At 40.0% G+C, this 12421-nt stretch overlaps 1 protein-coding gene across 1 annotated transcript in view; it reads right to left on the bottom strand.

The window, feature by feature from the left end:
- PSD3 (pleckstrin and Sec7 domain containing 3) overlaps positions 1-4656 on the bottom strand; it is a 442746-nt gene extending 438090 nt beyond the window's left edge. Inside the window, exon 1 of the mRNA XM_029936893.1 lies at positions 4462-4656. The gene's annotated coding sequence lies outside the window, so the exon portion shown is untranslated. The remainder of the gene's footprint in view (positions 1-4461) is intronic.
- Positions 4657-12421: the final 7765 nt, after the last annotated feature.

Here is a 12421-nt window from a genome sequence, read left to right as displayed (position 1 = left end):
CAACAGAAACAATTCCTAGAACCCATGTTCCTATGCATGCGTTACTTAGCCAATCATATAAGAAATCTGAAACCAACCATTCTTTGCCTTTTGAAGTCATGAATCCTGGAATTCTTTAGCTGAATTGTTTAAATAAGGACACTTTCCATGGGTCTCTGACAGTTGGCTCACCTGACCAAGGAACTCACTAAATACAAAAGTTATTATCTACACAATGACTATCTCATGCTACTCGGGCCCATCCTAAGCCTTCTGATTTGTGTGCCACAGAGATAGTTTTTAACTGTTTTTTTTTTTTAACATGTTTGTTTGTCTGCTTCTTTGTTAATCTATTAGCAGCAAAACACTGTAGAAATACAAATGTTTCCCAATCATTCCATCACCTAGAAATGCACTCTTGTCCTGGGAAAGCAAGACTAAAATGTCCACACATGATAAATGTGTACCTCTAGTCAACAAAATTTAGATAAAGAACTTAAGAAACCAGGATGGATGAACAGTACTGAGAACCAAGCCACAGCAATGCAAGCATCTCACATACAGCCTGGCAAAAGGCCCCTCCTCTGCCCTGAATGGATTATTGCCTACAGCTCAGCCAATATTCATTCTTCTCATGGTGGCATCTTTATTTCAGGTACTATCAGCCAAGACATCCTTTTTCTCTCTCTCCCTTCAGGTATTCATAGCTCCCATAACAACAGATCTGAGATACGGAAGCCCTGATCAAAGATGACTAGTTCTAGATGTCTACAAAGCAGAGCATGTCAAGGTCAGTGGGTCAGAGGCAGGAAAACAGAATACTCACTCCTAACACCCTGTCATCCTTTAAGGGCTTTCATTATATTTAGGTCTCACATGTCAGCACAGCATCCCTCAAGTTGGTGTTTAGCCTCATCACTTATCTTTTTGATGATAACTGTCCTAAGTTGTTTAAAAGAGGAAACAAGAATTGGTAAAGATGTTGGATATAAGGTAGAGGAAAGACAGAAAAAGGAAGATAACTTGTCACTATCTCCACCTCATATACAATAAAGTTTTCTGTCCAGCTGCCTTTGTTTCACAAACTAAGAGAATAAGAGAGGAAGGGATTCTTTCTTCCCAGGTCTCACAAGTACTAGCAGAGTTGGGCCAGTGGTGATGCTCGAGCCTTGGTTCTCAGTGCTTCCTCTGCTAAAAAGAAGGGTCTTAATAAAGGACCAGCTGGATCAACAAAAGGGAGTGGCTTACTAAAGAACATTTTGAGCACAGAAATTATATTGCCCTCCCCCTTTATGAATGTAGGCTTATGGTGCATTCAACAGCAGATGGACAAATCACATTCACATAGAGGTGGGATCAAGTCCAATGACACCAAATACTAGATAGTTACACCATTCCTCCTGCTCCAAAGCACAGATAGTTAAACATACCTAAGCCAATTAAGAGGAATAAGCCAATCCTTTCAAAAATCAATTAAGAAAAACAAATTTAAAAATCCACAGAGCACTTTGGAGTCTACTAGAACTTTCCTATGCACTGTTGTATCTGACCCTGACAACAGTCCCATTTTCCAAGTAAAGTAACACAGAACCAAAGAAACCTTGCTCCGGCTCACAGCTGGTAAGCAGAAAGGCTGGGAGTTAAGTCCATATCTTCCAACTCCACATTCACTGCACCAACTTGTATACTACCTCCACCCAATGTTATTAATGACAAAAAGCCAAGCACAACAGTAGCTCAAAAGGCTGACTGAACCACACCCTCTAGCCAGCTAAACAATGACTAATATCTTTGCTAGGACCCAAGACAGGCTCTGACTCCACAGAATTTCAAGACTGAACATTTTCACAGCAGGTTCAGAACCAGGCATCTGCTCAAAGAACCCCAATGCCTTGCTATCCTGCATGAACTCTAGCCTGATCCATGAATCACACTAGTGTGGCCAGAGCAGGGACCTGCCAAGTGCTCTTGGTGACACAACCCAGCTGTGCAGGCAGGTTCCCTACAAGGGAGCTCCCAAACATTCCAAACATTGTGCTGCACAACTGGGGGGGGGGGGGGGAAGAAATAAGCTGCAGAGGGAGCTGGCAAATCTGACACAACCTTCCATTCCACATTTGCACTTTTGCACCAGTAAAGCAATTTAAAATAGGCTCCTCAAGGGTGGCACAGACCATGCCTTAAAGAATACACTAGAAACCATCAGGAGGTTCTGAGAAGTGGGAACAAAGAGACCTTCAATTTCAGTTTTTACCATTGGCACATATTCCTTTCATATTTTTTAAAATTAGTTCAAAATTAAATTTAAAATCTATAATGACTGCACTGGAAAGTCATGGAAGCAAACCGAACAACTGACACTAGATGAAGTAAACTAATAACACACAAGAAAATCATTTTTAACAAAAGCTTTGGAAACACTGATCTAGACATGAGACCTTTATAAAGCAAAATAGGAGAAAGAGACTCATGTACACATTGTATGAATTTTCCCTTCATGGTAATACAAGAAATAGAGCAATTTCTGGAGGAGCAAAACATTTGTTAGTACTTAGTGCGAGGAATTTTATCTTATTTAATCTCAATCACCATGGAAGAAATTATATTTTCCACAAGTTATAGTTCAGGAAATAGAAATTAAGCAGCTTCAAAGCTGCACAGCTACTAACTCCTGGGGCATAAAGATAGAAAGGGCCAAGCTGGAAATAAAGATAAACCCTATAAGAACAACCACCACTGCATGATAAAAGACAATCTTCACCAATGGAAAGAACACAGAAAGGAAGGGTTTGATTCTGACAATCATTTTAGCTGTACTCCTAGTGTGGGTCACATTCCTCCTATGAGGTCCCTCCCTATGTGGGCAGTGCTGGGCTCCATATTCAGAGATGATGGAACTGAGACACTATAAGTACAAAGTCAGCATAAAGAAGTTTTCACAAAGTGTTGATGGATTTGCACTAATCTATCCAATTTTCTCTCTTAGCCCTCCTTGACACCCAAGACTCCGTTTGAGAGATGACTGATGGGACAGTGGGGGGCTGCCTGCCATGCTGCCATGAACCCTTGAACCCTGCCACACGTACAGTGTGAGCATACATATCCACAACTCCACATTCATTACCACCATTCTCTAAGGTGTAAGTCCTCTTATGTGCCTGATGTAAGGAAGACCAACTTCAAATTAGCAATAGCCAAAGTGTATTAATACATGTTGAGCTTTTATTACTGCAGGAGAAATTCTGCGAAGTGCATCCCATGCACTGCACCTCAGTCAATCTTCACAATCACCACCTCTCAGGTCAGGTGATATCACCATGTCTAGGTCACATACAAAGAAATTGACAATGAAGAGTGGTTAAGTAACTTACCAGAGGTCAAACTGTAAGAAATAGAGCTAAAACTCAGTGAGCCTATAATTCCCAAGTCCAGACGCATAACCACTGTGCCTCTCACAAAATATGTTTCACATCCTTTTTTTCAACTTCTCTTTTGTCCTTTATTACTAATGCTCAGAACAAAATACCCAGTTAGAAAGAGGCATTTTTATACTAATGGACTATGTAAGATAAATGACATTATAAAATACTAGAAATATAAATTTAAAATTATGAACTTAAACTCTGTAATCAAGGCAAGAAATTTCAATGTACCCCATCCATCCCCACCAACACATCTATTATACTCAGCTGAATTGTCCTGGACATTAACAAACACTAGGGTCCTCACAGGCTCTTGGGTGTTCATGAGCCCTTTAACCCCAAGCATCTCAAGAAGGGAACAAATAGCCAACACATTGGGCTCAAGCTCCCTTCTTTATCACTGCTGACCTTATTTATGTCTTGAACCTGTCTGTGCCTATTGAATATGAAAGAAGAGAAGCCTTCCCAGAGATAAACTGTGAAGCTAAAATTCCCTCAGTTCAAAAAACAAAATACTCCCTTTGCCCTTTTTCCTTAGATAACTAGCTAACCTTTGAAGTTTCAAACCTAATGCTAAATTCTAAGATGAATCATATTTCTATACTAACAACACAGCCAACTTTCCCTTAAAGCAGTCATACACCAAAATAAGAATGACAGCCTTGCACAGTTGTCAGATGGACCCCACTAAATGACCAAGTTCAAACTGGGAACCTTCCAATGCCAGGATGTGGTTTCACAAAAGATAGCTGAAATTAGCACACTAGAGTCTAGGAACACCAAACTATGTCTAACCACCTCAAAGAGCAACACAACTCTGTTAAAGGAAAAAATCACAACATGCCCAAACATTACAGACCCTGTTAACAATTAACACCCTCTTCATTTCTGTCAACCTTGTTTAGAAAACAATATATATGAATTATCATTTTCCTAAGTATCTAAGACTTTCCCACCATGCTTTCCAGTTTATAATCCAAGAAGTTTTCTGCAACTACAATTATACATAATCCAGTACTGCCCAGGACAGGACAAAGAAAATAAACTGAATTCCAGTTACCTCCGTCAGCAAACAGTCTGCCCATAATTTTGTGAGGAATACAAAGAACATTCCCCCATTCCATCTGTTCAGCAAATCTTCATCTTCAGCAAGGGCTCTTGTAATGTACTTCTATAGCTGCTCCTGTTGTAAATACAAACTGCTACACACTGACTCTGCAGTGACATTCTCCCAGAATGCTACTATGTCCCTCAAAGGCTGAGGGATAAGAACTTGAAAGAAGTTACAGGAGAACTCCCCCCACCCTCTCCACCAAGCCTCAATAGGCAGCTTCCCTCCAAGAGATCGGCTTCAAAAGTCCAGACCCAGTGAAGTCACACATGACCTCACAAACCTCCAACTTAACTCTTCAGAAGCCAGACAGCAAGCTGACAACAGGGAGAAAGGACAACTGTCTTAGTTGATTTGCAGTGGTTGCTCTTATGGGAGAAAGAGAAGTTTGTCCAACATAATTTTAAAAAAGAAAAAAAAGAACAAAGTAATTTCAGCATTGTTCTTCCATAATGCCACTAGGTTTCTGAAGCATTGTTTTTGAAGACTCTTTAAGTTCTTGCAGCACACACATACTGGACCTAAAAGAATGACTGAAAGAGGGAAAAAAAAAATAAAACCTAATCCATGTAGATTTTATAAAATTCACGCTTAATCTTATGTGATCTGTGTTTTCCTATTTTCATTTCTACTTTTGTTTCTGCTTTTCTGCCATCGTTGAAATGAAAGTATTCATTTTCCCCGCTCAAGTTCTGCTTCAGACAACCAGAGGCGGACAGGCAACACTCACAGCTGTCACACACAGCAGAGACTGCCTGCAGATGCATCCCAGAAACCAGGAACTATAGGAGTCCCATAGAAAGGCCAGCCAGCAGACCCAACCAATGGATAACAGAGTCTGCATTCAGTGCCCCTAAACAGAAAGGAAACTAGTGTTTTACTTCATTCTGTTTCCCATGCTTTTTCCTTGGGCACCAGCTGTTTTTGTTGAGGTACTGCAATTATAAGGATCAGGAGGTAGAATAAGTAAAAATTATTTTATAAACAGAAGTAGATAAAATGACATCCTCTCAAAGAAAATGTAATATGACCTTTCAAGAATGCCTTGATTCACACAGAAAATGATTACAACTTACTGTCCAGCAATTTTATTCCTAAATACATAACTAGCCTTAGAGAAACTCTCCCATAAGTGCACAAGAAACAACAAATTAGAATGTTCACTACCAGGCCATTTGAGATAACAAAAATACAAGGCAGCCAAGGAGTTCATAAATAGGAAAATGGAAAAATACAATATACATTCATGTAATAAATATTATGCAGCAAATTAATAAAGTAGGACTTTATGAATCGGTAATAATGAATTTGAAATGTTGAGCAAAAAGTGAGTTACAAAAGCAAAGAAGAAGGTAACAAGTATATACAGTCTAAAACCATGAAGATACTACTATCTAGTGTCTACAGATGCACACTTGTATAGGAATGACAAACACCCACAGGCCATGGTTACCTTAAGGAAGAGAAAGAGAGGAATGGGAAGAGTCAGGCATTCACAGGAGTTGGCAATTCATCTGCAATGTTTCTTTCTTAAATTGGTTGGTGAGATCACAAGTATTTATTATTTTCCATACCCTTGGGATGCCTTAAATGTTTCAGAAGTTATAAAATGTCAACTGCATAAAGCCTGCCTTTGAGCACAGTGGCACCTGTTCAGTTGTAAAGATTAAGAGAAGAGGCAGAGAGGTTCACATCCCCTCAGCTCCCAACTCTCAAGTCCCCAAATCCAAGCAGCTGTTAGTAATTCTGCCTCAGTTTGGCTCTGTATGGATAGTCCCCCTGCCCACTAACCCTCACAATCATTTACACACATCCACCTCTGCCTGCAAAACCCACCACAGAGGCACCTAGGTGGCTCAGTCAGTTACGCTTCTGACTTCAGCTCAGGTCATGATCTCACATTCGTGGGTTCGAGCCCCACATAGGGCTCTGTGCTGACAGCTCAGAGCCTGGAGCCTGTTTCAGATTCTGTGTGTGTGTGTGTGTGTCTCTCTCTGCCCCTCTCTCACTCACACTCTTGTCTCTCGCTCTCTCTCTCTCAAAATAAGTAAGCATTAAAAAAAAAAAAAAAACCACCACAAAAAGCAACACTTCCAGGGGGGCCTCCATGACACCTCCTGGAAGTAGCCTTATCCTCAGACCCTTACTGTCTGGCTCTCTGGGCCTTGTAGTAAAATTACTTGTGAAGTTGTCTGCCTCCTCTCTGAGAACACCTAGTATAGAGCAGCTGCTTGTTAAGTTCTTTGCTAAACAAAAACCTAGTGTCTGGTATGTACTGGACCCTATATCAGAGGTTCTCCAAGTGTCAAGACTAATGACTTGAGATCATTGCCCAAACCTGACTAAGTACATTACAGGATGAATCCTAAAACCACTGTTAAGGGAACTTTTATGGTTTTGCTTTGCAACATTCAATACCTCTTATTTTCTCTGTACTAAAAATTGTATATTACTATCTTGACAAGAAAATGTCGCCCTCTTTGTGTTGTAGTGGAACTGCTAAATAAAGACAGTAAAACAAACTGTCATTAAAAATCCTCACCTTCAAGTAATCAAAGGCTCTTAGAATTATTATTAAAGATATACAACATCCTAAATTGATCTGACCACAGCCTTTCCATATCAGGTGACTTTGAAAAAGTTTTAAAGAAAATAGCTCAACAGTGTTATTACTGATTATAAGAGACAACATATTCTGAGTACTCCATCAAGTGGAAGTAAATTATTATCCCTTTTCCCAGATAAGTTGATATTCAGGGATATAATTCTTCAAAGTTTGAAACAAAGCAATCTGACTTAAAAACCCACACTGTTTACTGAGAAACCATATTGTTTCCTAGCAGGAAAATGGATCAACCCCAATTATATTTCTAGAGTAAAGATGGGCAACCCATGATTGCTACACCAAAGATGAAACAAGTATCATCACAAGACTCACAGCCTGGATCACTCACTTTTACAAACCTCTGTTAGACTTGCCCCTGCCACTAGCACAGTCACCCTGCTCACCTGAGAAGAAGAGTCTTACTTAGCTTTGTATTCTGTCTCTAAACAGTTTCTAGTGTTTCTCAAACTTTAAAGTACTCATGAATGACCTCAAAATTTGTTAAAATAGTTAAAATACACATTTTGATTGACTAGGTCAGGGGTGAGGTCTGTGGGAGACATTTCTAACAAGCTCCAAGATGAGAGGTTGACAGCCCAAGCTGAACATCAGAATCACCTTGGAATCTTTTTCATAATTTTCTTAATGTTTTATTTAGAGAAAGACAGGGCATGAGCGGGGGAGGGGCAGAAAGAGAGGGAGACACAGAATCTGAAGCAGGCTCCAGGCTCTAAGCTGTCAGCACAGAGTCCAATGTGGGGCTCAAACCCATGAGCTGTGAGATCATGACCTGAGCCAAAGTCCAACTTAGCCATCCAGGCGCCTCAAACACTGATAGTTTTAAAAGATTCCAGGTGGGGGTGCCTGGGTGGCTCGGTCAATTAAGCAACAGACTCTTGGTTTTGCCTCAGATTATAAGTTTATGATTTGTGAGTTCAAGCTCAGCTTCAGGCTCTGTACTAATGGTGCGGAGCCTGCTTGGGATTCTCTCTCTACCTCTCTCTCTCTCTCTCTGACCCTTGTGTGTATGTTCTCTTTCTCTCTCTCCCAAAATAAATAAACTTTAAAGCTATCACTGTACAGATATCACCCTCCAACAGAATCAGAATCTCTGGAGCTGAAGCATAGGAAGTTAGAAATTTTAAAAAGCTCCCTATGTAACTCTAATGTGCAGTCAGGTTCAAGAATCCTATTCTAGAGCTTTCCTACTTTAGCTTGGTCCATGGACCACTGTTCCAGTCCAGTGTCTGTCAAATGTCTTTATTTATGTAAACCACCTGGACATCTTCTTAAAATGCAGATGCTAACGTAGTAGGTCACAGGTGGGGCCTGAGATTCTGCAATTCTAACAAACTCCCAGGTATACACTGCTGGGAAGCAAGGTGGAAAGTAGAAAGATTAAAAATTTCATTAGTTCAGTGTATGACTTATGAGACCTTCCTTTAATAATTCTTAATTGAGAGACCAGTAGAACACTACAGATGGAGGTTTGGGCGCAGGCATATGAAATACCATATGAGGTGTGGGAATTATGAGGTCAAATTATTGATCTAACATTGGTTTAGATGTAGTTTGATATTAATCTTCATTAGCATGCATGAGAAAGGTTATATTGAACTTACTATGCATGGTGGCCACGATACTGAATATTAAGGCTCTGTTAGGAGCTTGAGCTAATTTAATACAGACTCTGCACATCTCTTTACAGAAAGCTTATGAGATCCACGTAAAAAGAAAAAACAACATTAAGGCACTGAAAATGTACCCTTTTGGAGTTTTGATATGATGGTACTCCTATGTAAAATAGCTTTACATAACTTTCTCTTTTTGCGTGCCCAAACAACAAATCAGTGGATAATATTCCTCATCCAGTATTGCAAATCTTGTGATAAATGACCTCTGCTGAAAGGAAATGTTGTTGCTTCCTTTAAAAGTTAAAAAATGCAGATATATGAGTAAAAAGATTGCTCTATCATCCCAATCAGTTAAAACAATAACTGCCAATCCAGTTTTTATTTAGACCCATGATTGTCCTTGTAATAATATGTATATCCAATGTCCTTTGTCATTTAAAGCCTTGGGGCGCCTGGGTGGCTCAGCTGAGCATCCAACTCTTGATTTTGGCTCAGGTCATGATCCCAGGGTTGAGACTGAATCCCTCAACAGGTCCCATGCTGAGTGTGGAGCCTGCTTAAGATGCTCTCTCTTTCCCTCTACCCTTCTCACCTGCTCTCTCACTCCCTCTCTAAAATAAATTTTAAAAATAAATTTTAAAAAAGTGTTTTAATATGGTCTTTGATAAAAGATCATCCACTTCAGCGAGCATCCCACAGCACTCTTCACAGTAATATCCACCATTATCCAGAGCATTGCCTTACTACAAAACTCACAGTAGGTTTAAAATAAATATCCACATTGGGGCACCTGGGTGGCTCAGTCGCTTAAGCATCCAGCTTCGGCTCAGGTCATGATCTCATGGTTCGTGGGTTCAAGCCCCGCATCAGGCTCTGTGCTGACAGCTAGCTCAGAGCCTGGAACCTGCTTCGGAATCTGTATCTCCCTCTCTCTCTGACCCTCCCCTGCTCATGCTGCCTTTCTCTGTCTCTCAAAAACAAATAAAAAACATTCTTAAAATGTTAAAATAAATATCCACAAACTAGAACTTAGCAAATTCTTACAACAAAGTTATAAAATGAGTGGTAAGTTTTTTCCACCTTACCAATAAGGAATCACAGGCTGTCTGGAGTAAAATAAGATCAGGCAGCCAGTAAAAAGGATGACCTGACCTCCTTGTCTTCTGATCCCAAATCCCCATATTTATGCTACCCTAATACAGAGTGTTGTACTTTATAAAAAGAAAGTGGCATCTCAGGAAGTCCAGTAATAGGTGTGTCGGATAGTTAGAACTGGGAGGACAGTGCTGGCAGCTCAGGGGCTGATACAGAACTTGAGCTCCTGGCAGAGTAGCACGATGACATAAACTTTGATTTATTTATCTTCTATAATATACAACACACATTGTTAAGCTACTCGATTTTCTTTTCTTGATTTCTGCTACCTGACTAATCTTATTTGCTTCTCCTTCTTTTACCAGATAGGTATTATTCATCACATTTTACATGTGGAAAGGTTCACAGATGTTCTGTAATTACTCAAGGTCACATACCTAGTAAGTAACTGAGACAGGCTTCAAACACAGACAGGATTGGCTCGGAAACCTAGCAGAGCCCCCATCACTCATCATTGAGCCGGATCCCTTTGTAGTAAATTAAAAAACAAAACCCATTATAAGTGCTGGAAAGAGAAGCTAGAAAGAAAAAAAAAAGAACCTATTTTCTGCAGAACTAGTTTTCAAACCCAAAAGAAACAGAAAAGGATTAAACAGATTACTAGAGCAAGAGCTACCCAATAATAAATCAACGAGACCACAGAGCTTCCTGCTCCTAATGATACAAGAAAAGTTAGAAACTCAATGGTCAGCCAGAGTCTCTAAAAGACAATTTCACAGGATCAAAATCTTTTCCTCCCTCAGCAGCTTAATGAATGCCACATTATTTTAATTCTTATTTTAATACATATAAGTTATATTAAAATGCCTGCAAGTTTTAAATTGAAATGTCAAAAACATTTCTGAAATCATACTTCATGTGCTTTTTCCTAGACAAACACTAAAGAGAGAAAAAGCAAAGAAATGGAATCCTTTTAAATATCAGCATTCCATTTGAGAAGAGGGAAAAAACAAAAACAAAAGGAAGGCAAAAAAACCAAAATCTGCAAATTTGAAGTAGACCCAAGACTGCCTGAAGCACTCTCCTCAGGCATATCAGTTGCACCCTGATGTAATCCACCTCTTCTGCTGCACTCCTCCATATCCTGAGCAGTATCTGAAAGAAAAGCTAGGAAGCTGAGGCATAAAATATATCCATTATGCTAAAAAGGTAATTTTAAAAAGCAGTTTTATATATTTCAGAGAACCAAAAGAGAGGATCCTGCCATGTAACTATATTTGGTATCTCTCTTTTCCTATCTTGCTTTCTGTCCAAACCCAAGTTTAACTGAAATGGACAATATTCAGCTCTGTTAATGGTCACAGTAACATTTGTGCCTTACAGTCTTCAGGTCAGAACTTACTGATTGGAGTTGCAGTCATCAGATGATAAGCCATCAAGGGAGAAGCACCCAGACACAAAGGAACCCACTGGAACATGTACAACTCTAAGTCTCTAATCATCCTGTCTAATTTTGGATCCATGTGACTGGACTTCACACAGCACTGCTGACCCCGTCAGCCTGAGTGCTATGTAGTGGACCACAAAGGAGGGGATGCTCCTCTTTGCTCCTTCATTAAAATATTGTGTTACAATCACAGGGTGAGCTATTTCCTGACTGACATGTGACTCCCTCGCCAACATTCAGTGTTCAGAGCACTTCAGAGCATCTGAGAGAATTTAACCATTCCTGTCCAGATTTATTCCAAGGTCTTAAGAGGGGTTTTTTTCACCTTATAAAGAATGACCTATATGATATCACAAAGGTATATAATCCTTTAAAAGACAAATAGTGAACACATGTACTCTTTAAAAATGTCCTTTTCAACTTGATACTAGAACATTACAGATCTGAAATGTTTTCTTCTTTGACTTAAGTGGAGAGAGTAACAGGGAAGAACAACCCTCCTCTGACCACCAATGCAGGGCTAAATCCAATATTAGAAGGTGTTCCTGAGAGAGAACGAAGTTTTGCAGAAGTGATACAACATCCTCATTATCCTTCCCAACCACTTCCACCCTTCTTTAAAGTTTTTTAATGTTTTTCTTTTAATTTATTATTGAGTCAGAGAGAAACAGAGCATGCGCAGGGGAAGGTTAGAGAGAAAGGGAGACACAGAACCCGAAGCAGGCTCCAGGCTCCAAACTGTCAGCACAGAGCCTGAGGCGGGGCTTGAACCCATGAACTGTGAGATCCTGGCTTGAGCCGAAGTTGGGGGCTTAACTGACTGAGCCACTCAGGCACCCCCCACCTTTCTTTAAAGAAGCAACACAATAGGGAATAGAGTTATCCTGCATTCAAAAGAAATCACTGTCAAACACTGTCACTGAAATAATCTTTTTTTTCCCTTCTTTTAGAGAGAGAGGGCAAGAGAGAGTGAGAGAGAGTGAGCAGACCTGAACTAGGGAGGGGTAAAAAGGGAGACAGACAGAATCCCAAGCAGGCTCCACACACAACAGAGCCCAACGCAGGGCTCGATCTCACAACTGTGAGATCATGACCTGAGCCAAAATCAAAAAAGAGTCGAACACTTTA

Source organism: Suricata suricatta, chromosome 1 (assembly GCF_006229205.1).
Source record: "Suricata suricatta isolate VVHF042 chromosome 1, meerkat_22Aug2017_6uvM2_HiC, whole genome shotgun sequence".
Taxonomy (NCBI): Eukaryota; Metazoa; Chordata; class Mammalia; order Carnivora; family Herpestidae; genus Suricata; species Suricata suricatta.
Note: the sequence above shows the minus strand (reverse complement) of the source record. Positions and strands in the feature narration are given on the sequence as shown.